The sequence below is a fragment of the Schistocerca gregaria genome, chromosome 8 (assembly GCF_023897955.1).
Source record: "Schistocerca gregaria isolate iqSchGreg1 chromosome 8, iqSchGreg1.2, whole genome shotgun sequence".
NCBI lineage: Eukaryota > Metazoa > Arthropoda > Insecta > Orthoptera > Acrididae > Schistocerca > Schistocerca gregaria.
In genome coordinates this window covers 289,099,305-289,113,191 of record NC_064927.1, presented here as the reverse complement: position 1 = coordinate 289,113,191, position 13,887 = coordinate 289,099,305, and positions in this window count along the sequence as shown.

Sequence of the window (13,887 nt, the reverse complement as noted above, 5' to 3'; positions counted from 1 at the left end):
CCAAACACAGTAAAACTAATACACTAGATCCTTGTGGCCAATGACAACGTGGTGGTGTTTGATAAACTCTTTACTGGCACCACAACTGAATGCTTTATTTGACAAGCTGCAATCTCTACTTCTTCTGTTTTGCTCTTCTCGTACATCAAAGTTTAATTCGTCCGTATAGAATCGTTGTCTTTCAAGAACTTCACTCATTGCAACTCTGCTTGGTTCATTTCGTAATCTTGTGTCCTCAAATGTCTGCTTATTATCTCACTCGATTCTCTTCTCTAACTTAGCCTCTTTGTTCGTCTGTTAAGTTTCCTCTCAATTTATTCATTCTCTTGCAATGAGTAGCTACACGTAGCTCTCGCAGACCATCTGTTCAATTTCTTCGCTGTTCTTTTTGTTCCCGTCCTTAACATTCCCCACTGGCAAGACATCATTCTCTTTTACGTTTCGGTGTTGTGTTAAATATTAGTATTACCTAAAGCACTAAAATTCCGCTTATTGCAATGTTCACCACCTTAGATAGTTCGCTTTCATTTAAATATATTTCACTTTCTGTCACTTTCACTTTTCCTCTACCCTCTCTAATTCATTTCAAAATGTATACTGATACAGGCATCTCTTAGTCGCCTATATACACCATTCAGAGCAACCGGATAATGGAACATCCGAAAGCAAATTTTGAACATCCAAAAACATTCTATAATGTAATCTAAATATCCACGGGTGTACTGCCGGTCTACAGTGTCCAACGGGCACAATATTTCGGCGATCATACATGTCGCCATCATCAGGTGAACTAACGGACTGAGCTCCTGTGAACGTGCCGGCATGGAGATCCGTACGCTATGGATGCTCAGAGGGAACTGGGTTCGGACGCGGGGGCGACCGATTTAAATACCCTCCACCCGCGGCGCCCTCCTTCCGCTGTTCGCGCCCCGCGCCACGGTCGCGTGGTAGAACAGATTGCGACGGCGTCTGAGATGACGTCGGAGTGATGGCTCTGTCCGCCGTGGTCGTCACAACTATACGTTTGCTCCATTTACTCTTGATTAACCCAATCGCTGGTTCCCAAGCCTTGCTAAGATTATAGCCACAGTCGCGGTTTATGAGGTCGTCATTGGTGCGAATTTCGATGACCTCTCTAACAACGCTGTCCCAGTATCTCGACGTCTGTACCAGAATCCGAGTGCGTTCATACTCCATAGCGTGATTTTCCGACAAACAATGTTCTGCGACCGACGACTTGCTCGGATACATCAGTCGAGTGTGCTTCTGGTGTTCACGGCATTGATCCTCGACGGTACGCATCGTCTGACCAATATACGAATTGCCACATTGACACGGAATCTGGTACACGCCGGCCTTCCTCAAACCGAGGTCATCTTTGGCGCTCTCCATCAGTGCACGAGATTTATTCGGGGGACAAAACACAGTTCCGACCCGGTGTTTCTTCAAAATTCTGGCGATTTTCCCCGAGAGTGCGCCTGTATATGGAATAAACACAGTGCCTACTTCCTCCCTCATGATTTCATCCATCTCCACGGAGAGCACGTTGAATCTGCCACTCTGAGTACCCATTTTTAAGAAATACAATTCTCAGAAGCTTGAAACTTACCGTGGAGCTCAATGCGAGACCCCTCTGCCAACATGAGAAACGTCGAAGTAAATATCCTCGGAGTAGTGAAGCAACTTAAATCATTTAATAAAAACAAGGCTTCTGGTCCAGACTGTATACCAATTAGGTTCCCTTCTGAGTATGCTGATGCATTAGCTCCATACTTAACAATGATATACAACCGTTCGGTCGAGAAAGATCCGTGCCCAAAGACTGGTAAGTTCCACAGGCCTTAACAATATTCAAGAAAGGTAGTAGGAGTAGTCACCTTAATTACAGGCCCATATCATTAACGTCTATATACTGCAGGATTATGGAACATAAATATTGTGTTCGAGCATTAGGTATTATGTCGAAGAAAACGGTCTATAACCACACAGTCAACATGGGTTTAGAAAACATCGTTCTTGTGAAACACAGCTAGCCCTTTATTCGCATGAAGTGCTGAGTGCTATTGACAAGGAATTTCAGATCGATACCGTATTTCTGGATTTCCGGAAAGCTTTTTACACTGGACAGTAGAAGCGGCTTGCAGTGAAACTGGGTGCTTATGGAGTATCGTCTCAGTTATGTGACTGGGATTTCCTGTCAGATAGGTCACAGTTCGTAGTAAAGAATTAAATGAGCGGATGACGTCGTTGGCCGAGAGGACCCATTCGGGGAAGTTCGGCCTCCAAGTGTAAGTCTTATTTCAGTCGACGTCTCATTGGGCGACTTGCACGCCGGTGATGAGAATGAAATGATGATGAGGAAAACATAACACTCAGTCCCCGAACGGAGAAAATCTCCAACCCGGCCGGGAATCGAACCTGGTCCCGCTTTCATGGGAGGCGAGCACGTTACCACCCAGATAAGCAGGCAGAGAGTTCGTAGTAACGTAGTAATTGACGGAAAGTCATCGTGTAAAACCGATGTGATTTCTGGCGTTGCTCAAAGTAGTGTTATAGGATCTTTGCTGTTCCTTATCTACATAAACGATTTGGGAGACAATCTGAGCAGCCGTCTTAGGTTTTTGCAGATGACGCTGTCGTATATCGACTAATAAAGTGATCAGAAGATCAAAACAAATTTGCAAAACGATTTAGAAAAGATATCTGAATGGTGCGAAAATCGCCAGTTGACCCTAAATAACGAAAAGTGTGAGGTCATCCACACAAGGGTTAAAAGGAATTCGTTAAACTTCAGTTACACGATAATTCAGTCAAATATAATGGCCGTAATTTCAATTAAATACCTAGGTATTACAATTGCGAACAACTTAAATTGGAAAGAACACACAGAAATGTTGTGCGGAAGCCTAACCAAAGGCTGCGTTTTTACTGGAAGAACACTTAGAAAATGTAACAGACCTACTAAGGAGACTGCCTACACTACGTTTGTCCGTCCTCTTCTAGAATACTACGGACAGTGTGGGATCCTTACCAGATAGGACTGACGGAGTACTACGAAAAGTTCAAAGAAAGGCAACACGTTTTGTACGATCGCGAAGTATGGGAGAGAGTGTCACTGAAATAATACAGGATTTGGGCTAGACATCATTAAAAGAAAGCTCTTATTCGTTACGACGGAATCTTCTTACGAAATTCCAATCACCAGCTTTCTCCTCTGAATGCGAAAATATTTTGTTGACGCCAACCTACATAGGGAGAAACGATCACCACGATAAAATAAAGGAAATCAGAGCTTGTACGGAAAACTATGGGTGGTCGTTCTTTCGGCGCGCTATACGAGATCGGAATAATACAGAATTGTGAAGGTGGTTCGATGAACCCTCTGCCAGGCACTTGAATGTGATTTGCAGAGTATCTATGTAGATGCAAATGTAGATGTAGATCTGGTGAACCACAAGTGTTCTGTATCAAATTATCTGTCTCGATACCCTCTGCACCACAATGGCACATTGTAAACAGTATCCGTTTACATCCTGTACACTGATTTAGTACTCATTAACATTAAGTAATTTACATGAGAACATCGACCACTAGACTCAGTGACAAAAAAACTGAACATACTAATTCAAATGAAAGTGTCTTAAAGAGTATAATATTTATTGAGAAACCCACCCTCGTTGAAAGTGGCTCCTGAGTCACTCAGTCTGTAGAAGACAATTTCACCGTAAACAGCGTTACTAGAACTGAAAAAAAACTCTACGTGGTAGAGCTTTTATTAGCTAATCGACGTACAGTGTAGTAAGTGTCCTCAATGGTTTAAGAAGAATAATGGTTGATCAGCTAATAGAAACAATGCGTTTCAGCTGAATCTTTATTTTTACACTTCTAGAAAGAACGATATGGGTTTCCTTACGGTGACCACAATAGGAAGAGTTCACTCTAAATAATCTTTTTCCAGCTACGAAGCCGTGTATAGGTGCGTAATGGTTTCCTTGAAGTTCGCCTTACCTTATCGTCTAGCTCTGCTTCATTTGATCAGCGAGGTTCTTTTTCGATATGGTGATGCAATTATGGAACGTACATTTACGTTCTCAGCTAATAAAATTACGTGTCTCAGTTCAGTCTGCCTAATCTCTACTAAAAACGTAATTTTATAAATATCTCGATCACTTCTAGGATTGTGGCATTCATATTAATTTGTGTTGTTCTCTACTTTCCCTATGTAGATTCCCAAAATTAATTTTATTTGTGGATACTGAGTTTATTATATGTTAGCTCGTAACTAAATTTTTTGTTACTACCTGTTGTTTGTGATCCTAGTGTTACACAGTTACTGTGGAACTGGTATAGTCCCGCAGTCAGTGGTATTCACAATCGTATCCAAGCTTGACTTGACTTACTAATGTCTCGCGTATTATTCCGGTTCGTTCTGTTATCGTACATTGTTGCCGGACCTTTGGCGAACGTATCCGTAACTACAATACGTTGTTGTAATTGGACTCTCACGTCTCTTGACTTTCCTTCAGTCTTTATTGTTCCGCGTAGATGCAAATTTACATAATAGCTGTCATGCCGCATAATTTTCAAGGCCTTCCCAGAAGAAGAGAGATGGTTAATGAGCTTCACGATGACAGCGATTACCTTTGTTTTAGGGGCTAGATCGTTTTGTGTCTTTTAGAGAAATATCAAACCTATTCCGCACTGCATTTATTGTGAAGGTTTCTTACACCTTAACGTCATTTTATTCTGTTGTAAATGTCGGGGTCGAAAACGCTTTTGTTCTCTTTTAATGCAGAATGAGACTCACGCTCTCTCCGGCCCCAAACCCAACACTGACACACACACACACACACACACACACACACACACACACACACGCTCGCGCGCGCGTGCGAGAAGAGTGTGCCAGTGTACTTGAAAACGGTTGTTTTCTTACAAACCGTAGGGTGTGATTATATTCATTATTGACGTATAAGGAAAAAGAATTATGGGTCTAAGACCCTGCATCGAATTAAAGACCCTAAAATCCGCCTTGTTATTTGAAAAGGTTGATGGATTTCTTACCAGTAAAATACAGAGATCTCCTTGAAATAGTCACGTTTCTGGCTCTGATTTCAGAATTATGTAAGTAATGGACGGTAATATTCCATTTTAATCGCTTCGGGATATCCGCTCGCAGTCTTATATAAACTACACCTTGATAAGAAAAAAAAATATAGTCATACTCACTGACATTGCTTGAGTGTTTTTGATTTATATTGGTCACTGGTATGATTGCAACACAAGAAAGGAAGACAAATAATGAAATTTTGTTTTGTCTGCATGTGCAATATAGTAGGAAGACTACATGATTTGAATGTAGAATATTTACGGGATAACTCCAGTGTTGCTCCAGTCTATGTCAGGTTCCATCTTTGGCTGTGGCTGGCGAGTGGAGCCGTGTCCTGCTCTCGACAACCCGTGTGCAGGTGTTTTCATTGGGTGAGAACGTACTGGCCAGGGCAACAGTCAAACTCTCTCTCTGTCGAGGTACGTTGAGACAGTACTTGCTACAATCGATCTTGCGTTATCTCGTTGAATGATAACATCATGGAGACCTCGAAGATAGGATACAGCCGCTGACCATAATACGGTACATATGTAAAGCTGTTGTCGTCGTCCCACTGTCCACGGGGAGACTAGTCTTGCTCGTAGACTAGTCTTGCGCAAAACCGTCAGTTTACTGACTACGTGATGTGACTGATTCCGTACGGGCGATCAGTCAGTGTGACTATCTTTTTACGTGCTAATCGCGTGAGGCTATTGATACCCTGAATGACCCTGAGGATGGTCCTGAACCCGTCATTTTCAAACTCGTATCACAATCTTCTGACTCCAAACAACAGGAGAAGCAATGTTACGGAATTAGGACCCCTGATGGTGGATGTTTCTGATCGTTACATGAAGCATGACTTGGCGGGACATCCACAACCGTTGCTAAAATTTTTCATGATGAATAAAAACCGCTGTTTCCGAATGCAAGCCCAGCAAGTGATGAGGAAGGAGGAGCGGAAGGAGTATCAACCAGGCTAACAACCAGGGTCCATCTGGTTCCGGATTGTAGTACCGTGTTATAGGGCCCCTTGCTAGTGTTACGGTAAAGAGCTCAACGGCATCTACGGTGGAGAAGATGGATTTCAAATCAGCGTATGTGGCGGAAGAGGCAGCCCAGTACTCGGGACTAATGGAGTATATCAAATCCAAGTCGCCACTGCAGTGGTAGCCACCGGCTACTGGTCAATGTCTGTTCACTTAGTGAGTGCGGCGGCAATGCCTAATTCTAACAAACTCAGTGGGTGACCACTGGACACCAATGTTTTCAAGCAATCATGACTCGTGAAGTAATATCAGCAATACCTCAGTTGGTAACCAATCCACCGGACGAGAGGCGGCAACCGGGTACTCTGATTCTGGGGGACCCGGACTTCCACGACTACAGAGAAAGTCGGAGTTCTCTGGCAAACTCCCATACAAGACACAAACGTACATAGGCACCTTCAACATCAACACGCTCATATAGCCTGGAAAGCTGCACAACCCAGTGACAGAACTCGATAAGCAGAAGACACTGATCCACACACTGCAACAGACACGTATCACATACTACGGAAAAGTACCGCATCTGTAAGAGCGAAACTGATAGGCGAGTTTCCAAAGATGCTCCACTGTTGGGGATGGCCTTCGTGGTCCATAATACCGTACTCGAATCCATCAGAGACGTCACACCAGTAAACAACCGACTGATGGCCATGCACGTTCAGTGCGCCAACCAAAAATACACACTGATCAATGTACACCCTCCTACTAACCAGAGCAACTAGAGAGACCCACAGTCCGCAGATAAATTATGGCCAACCCTTGAGAAAGTATTATCCAAAGTCCCCAAAATTGACATCAAACTTATCAAACTTCGTATGGGTGACTTCAATGTACAGATCGGTAGAGAAAAATGCACAGGAAAACAGTTGGAAACTATCCTGCACATAAATTCACCAACAAAAATGGCACACGCCTCATAGAACTTTGCCAGCAGCACAACCTCAAGCTCATGTTGACATCCGTCAGAAAACAGCCCAGAAAACAGAAAACCAGACGTTCACCAGTCCAACAGTTAGGCGAGTTCCAAATTGACCATGTGGCAATCTCGTACCCAGTACAGAAAGAGATCCATGACATACAGGTACGCAGGGGAGCCAACAAAGTCAAGTTCACTCCAAAGAGAATTTTCTGTAAGAAAACTCCCCTACTGAAATTTGACACAAAAAATATCGGTGACTCTGGAGTGAAAGAGGCCTGGGAAAAAGAACATACAAATGACTGGCAGAATTTCCGTAAGAAAAATCACAGAAAAAGCACAAGCCCTCATTCCTCTGAAGAAGACTACCAAGCACCCCTGGTGGGACACTGATTGTGACTATGCAGTCTTCACCAGGACATTGGCATACCAGAAATACAACAGTAACAAGTCCCCAGAAAATTGACAGGTGTTCAACCAAACACGAAAGACAACAGCAAAACCTATTAGACAATCCAAGAGGAAATACTTGAAGAAAGAGCTAGACTCTATAGAGGACAACTTCCACAACTGCAACGCAAGGGACTTCTACAGGACGTTTCCAGGGCACATCTGAGGATACACACCACCGAAACTCTGCTTTAGAAATAATGACGGAAATTTGGCACAGACGGATAAGAAGAACTGTAAGGTGCTGGCGCAGTACTTCTCAGAACTTCTCACTTGCCCAGAACCCACAGAGAGATTCCCAGACGAAGAACCTACAGACAGACATACACACTCACTAGGCCCGACAGAAGAGGAAGTCCACAGGCACATCCTCAGCCTAAAAACAACAGTACATCTGGTGAAGACGTCATAGTGGCTGAACTACTGAAAAACCTCGGACCTAATTCACTGAGAGAACTCGCACAGATCATCGCAGACGACTGGAAATGCGCACTGATCCACTCTCTGCACAAAAAGGATGACCCCACGGATGTGAACAATTAGAGAGACATCTCACTAATACAAATCACATACAAGTCACTCTCAGCATGCCTACTCCAAAGAACATGGGACCAAATGGAACGTAAGGTCGGCGAGTACCATGCGGGCTTCCGCCCTGGTCGCTCCTGTGCAGAACAAATCTTCAATCTGGAGACTACCCTGAAAATCAATGCCTTCAGGAACAGCCCAGTCATATGCACCTTCGTTGACGTCAAGAAGGCAAATGGCTCCATCGACGGTCAGCCATTATTCAACCTTCTACATGAACAAGGTTTGGATGGCAAGACACTGCGACTGATCAAACAGACACTAAGGTGAAGTTCTAGAGGGAAATCTCCGAACCCTTTGAGATAAAGATAGGCGTTCGCCAAGGTGGCGGACTCTCACCGCTCCTCTTCAATCTAGTGCTGGATAAGCTCATCAAGGAATGGGAGAAAGAGCTGCAAATACAATGCCATTTGAAGCTATTGTGACTTGGTCGACCAAAGGACAAGCTGGAGGTCGGCTGTGTAGCCTTAGTAAACGATCTGGCAGTGCTCACAGATAACGAAACAACAGCAGACAGATAGAAATGCTCAAAGAGTGTGCAGAAAATCTAGGGCTGCATATTTCCTTTCAAAAAAGAGTTTTTCTGTACGAAATTAAACAATCAAAATTTGAACACAAAGTATGGCAAGATCAACAGGGCCACACACTTCAAGTACCTAGGTGAAGTGCTCGAACCGACAGGAAAGGAGAAATTTGCCCAGAACACTAGATTATTGAAAATGAAGAGAGCCTTATACAAAACACAGAGTATTTACAACAAGAAATATCTGTCCACCTGCACCAAAATTCGTCACTACAACACTGTAATCAAACAAGAGGTGCTATACGTCAATGAGACACTGATGATAGACAAAAAGGCCGACCTGGACAATTGAGAACATTCTCACACAGGAAAGAAAAATCATCACGAAAATTATGGAGTCAAAACTCACGGACTATGGCTATATTCTTCACTCCAGGGATACCACATTCTCCAACACCGCACCGGACATTAGAAAGAGGCGACTAAAATTTTATGGACATATAAGGAGGCTCCCACAGACCAGACTCTCCAACAGAAACCTCAGGTGCGTCCAGAGGCTCAAGATCACTAACTACACCCTGGATGACACAAGTCAAAACCGATACGGAAGGAGTTCAGATAGATGCAGCGGATGTCATGGACAAAGGCGTCTATAGAAAAAGGTGTAAAAGTGGAAAGTGATGTCAGAGGAAAGCCCAAAGGCCAAAGTGGACGGATGAAAGGTAGAAAGCCTTTAGTGAACGAATGAAGAAGTACTGGAAAAACAGAAAGAACAAGTAGACATGAATGTTTCGTATAGTCTGACGTGTGTAATAATAAAAAATAAATAAGGTCAAGTTTTACTTGTCAAATCCTGTATTTGGATAAAAACGTGCACACGCCCAGGATTTCGAGATGACAAAAAGGAAGAAGAAAGCAAAACTAAGAGGGTTTCTTCATGAAATTAAAAGGGCCCATACAAATGCGAACTTTAGGTTATACCGAAAAAACAGCAATTTAACAGCAAATAAGCACACATCTCCAGCCTAATGTAACCTACGAACCAACTGCGAACCAGTAGACATGTGGGATGGGCTAGTGTTAGGAAAAATCCGTCTCACTTCTTTTTTAGCGGCTGACGATGGGATTTACAACCTGAAATCCGGGTCGTGTGTACAGTTTTATCCAAATAAGGAATTTGTGAAGTACAGCTAGAGCAGATTTATTCATCATCAAAAACTTTAAAAAGCGACTTCCTCACTATTATAATGTAAATGAAGGTACTGCTATCTACCTTGGCGGTTGTCAGGACTGCTAATCTTTTCTCATATTCAAGGGTGCATTTAGTACACTCCACGTACGTTTGTTGTATTTTCTTATATACCTTCTCCACGATGACCAGCAGGGTATTTATGTGACTGTTTCACGATAACTAGTAATTCCAGTGATGCAACCTGCTTTGTTTCTGTAATAATTAAAATCCATTACACTAGATCTGTTTCGCATGAATGCGTTACAAGATAGGTTACATTAATTTACTACAATCAGCTATAGTCTTTAAGGGTTATGTGAGAGTATGTCATCGGTGGCCGGGAGCACCCGTTCGGGGAAGTTCGGGCGCCATATGCAAGTCTTACTTCATTCGACGCCACATTGGACGACTTGCGCGAAGGTGATGAGAATGAAACGAAGTTGAGGGTATCACAACACCAAGTCCCCGAGCGGAGAAAATCTCCAACCCAGCTGGGAATCGAACCCGGGCCCACTTCCATTGGAGGCAAGCACATTACCACCCATCTAAGCAGGCGGACTATGGGTTATAAGTTTTACATCATTAATTTATTAGTGACGAGTCTTGAACCTCTGCAGGTGATTTTCAGCCTTGAAGACAATCAAATCACATATGTGTTATTAACATCCCTGATATAATAAGTTGGTGCATAAGTTCCTAGCCTCGCCGGCCGTGGTGGCCGAGCAGTTCTAGGCGCTACAGTCTGGAGCCGCGCGACCGCAGGTTCTAATCCTGCCTCGGGCATGTATGTGTGTGATGTCCTTAGGTTAGTTACGTTTAAGTAGTTCTGAGTACTACGGGACGGATGACCACTGAAGTTAAGTCCCATAGTGCTCAGAGTCTTTTGAACCATTTTTTGCTAGCGTCTTTCCGTGAGTTCAATAACACAACAGATACACGTAACAGACATTTCAGTCATCAATAATAGGTTCTCCTTCATTGTTTACAACAGTCTACCAACACTGAGGTAACTTGTAACATTTCTATTCCGCGACTGTGGAAATCACCTGGTTCTGAGCAGAACACAGCGACTCATGTTCGGAGCTCGTTTTCATTCGGACAGGACGTCCCTTGAAAGCTGTTTGACAGAGAGCGGAAAAAATCCGAGGGTACTCAATGAATTCCTACGTCAACAGCCCGGCGGCGTAGCCGTTAGGTCTAAGGCCCCGGGACGGCAGCTGACTGTGTTCGATCAGAGAGGCGGTGGCCCTTTGTAATAAAAAACTGAGTAAAGGAATCAACAGTCGACCTGAACGGATGTCATGTGACGTCCGCCCAGACCAAAAGCAGTGAACAACACCGGCAAAAAAAAAGCTCTTGTCACTTTCCGCGCAGCTCCCAGCGTCGGAGGTTCGAGCCCTCCTTCAGGCATATGTATGTGTGTGTGTGTGTGTGTGTGTGTGTGTGTGTGTGTGTCGTCCTTAGCGTGAGTTAGGTTAAGGTACATTGAGTAGCGCTTAAGCTTAGGAATCGATTACCTCAGCAGTTTGGTCCCATAAGACCTTACAACAATTTCCAAAAATTTCCCGTGACAACTCCTGCATAGAGATTTTGTCAGTTTAGCAGAACGCTGGCGGACGTTATCGTGGAGTAGCATCACTTCACGCAGTCTTCCTGGTCGCCGTTCTTCAATTGCAAGACGCCTCGGTTGTTGAGAATAAATGCTAGGAGTGATGGTTACAACTCGGGGAAGCAATTAGTAGTATACAGCACCGTCGCTCTTCCACCAGAGGCGTAACATTATCTTCTGTGAAAGCACACAGTTCTCCGTACGAGGAGTTGCTGCTTTGTTTGGGCTCAACCGCTTCTTTCTTTTCCTTATGTTAGCATAAAGACATCATATCCTGTCACCAGTTACTGATGCAGGATGGAAATCGGCTGTGCTGTTCGCGAGCCAATTGATGCGAAACAACCAGAGTTACACATACATCCGCTGATTTTGTGGTATTGGTTTAGAGCTTACGGTGGCTCCACGTCTGATTTTTGAACCTTCCTTACTGCATGCAAATGACATACAATGATGGAATTATCACAGTTCATGACACTTGCCCGTTCTCGAGTACACTGGCATGTTATCATTGTGTGTTTTTAAAAGATTTTAACCAAACCCCAAATGTCTTCCTGAATGTGGAGGATTACTGATGTGAAAACTATCCTTCTTGAAACGATAAAACGAGTTTTTGCCGTTCTCTGTCAGTGGTAATGTCCCCACAGACGCTCAAATGTTTCTGGCTGCCTCCTCTGTTGTCACTCCTCTACTGAAATCAAACAGAAGAATATGTCGGCAATGTTCCAGTTTCTCAACTTTGTGCTCCATTTTCTAGCCTTCACTTACTATCTGCAACTGAAAAAATGACAGTTTGTAAACTCAAACAGAACAGTGAACTAAAAATAAAAAATGACAATCGGTAAATAAACTCTTGGGAACCGGAACACCAACATGAAAAACAGAAACTCTACAAACTTAGGCACAGACCTGATGTTGACTACACCGTTATTCGTTTATCGATTTGCCAGGACCTTAATTAATTTCAGAACCAGTGCCTGCCTGCATAGAAATGGGAAAATATTAATAGTGTATTTCTTGTGAGAAAGATGAGCGGACGTTTTAAAGTTTTTTGATGATATTAATCTGGTTGCTACCTCTATCTATGTCGACTGTCTGCTACAGTCGGTGGCTCGAGACCTCCCTCGGGTATGGGTGTGTGTGTTGCCCTTAGCGCAAGATAGTTTAAGTTAGATTAAGAAGTGTGTAAGCGTAGGGACCGATGACCTCAGCAGTTTGGTCCCATAGGAACCTACCACCAATTTCCAAATCTGCTGCAGTATCCCCATCTGTCCTCCTTTGCTTACCAACTCTTTGCACGGTTTTATGTTATGTTTCGCCTTCCACAAGCTTTTTAACCTGACGCTGACACAGCTCGTGCAGCTACTCGTAATATCTATAAGTTCATGTACACTCCTGGAAATGGAAAAAAGAACACATTGACACCGGTGTGTCAGACCCACCATACTTGCTCCGGACACTGCGAGAGGGCTGTACAAGCAATGATCACACGCACGTCACAACAGACACACCAGGAACCGCGGTGTTGGCCGTCGAATGGCGCTAGCTGCGCAGCATTTGTGCACCGCCACCGTCAGTGTCAGCCAGTTTGTCGTGGCATACGGAGCTCCATCGCAGTCTTTAAGACTGGTAGCATGCCGCGACAGCGTGGACGTGAACCGTATATGCAGTTGACGGACTTTGAGCGAGGGCGTATAGTGGGCATGCGGAAGGCCGGGTGGACGTACCGCCGAATTGCTCAACACGTGGGGCGTGAGGTCTCCACAGTACATCGATGTTGTCGCCAGTGGTCGGCGGAAGGTGCACGTGCCCGTCGACCTGGGACCGGACCGCAGCGACACACGGATGCACGCCAAGACCGAAGGATCCTACGCAGTGCTGTAGGGGACTGAACCGCCTCTTCCCAGCAAATTAGGGATACTGTTGCTCCTGGGGTATCGGCGAGGACCATTCGCAACCGTCTCCATGACGCTGGGCTACGGTCCCGCACACCGTTAGGGCGTCTTCCGCTCACGCCCCAACATCGTGCAGCCCGCCTCCAGTGCTGTCGCGACAGGCGTGAATGGAGGGACGAATGACGACGTGTCGTCTTCAGCGATGACAGTCGCTTCTGCCTTGGTGCCAATGATGGTCGTATGCGTGTTTGGCGCCGTGCAGGTGAGCGCCACAATCAGGACTGCATACGACCGAGGCACACAAAGCCAACACCCGGCATCATGGTGTGGGGAGCGATCTCCTACACTGGCCGTACACCTCTGGTGATCGTCGAGGGGACACCGAATAGTGCACGGTACATCCAAACCGTCATCGAATCCATCGTTCTACCATTCCTAGACCCTCAAGGGAACTTGCTGTTCCAACAGGACAATGCACTTCCGCATGTATCCCGCGCCACCCAACGTGCTCTAGAAGGTGTAAGTCAACTACCCTGGCCA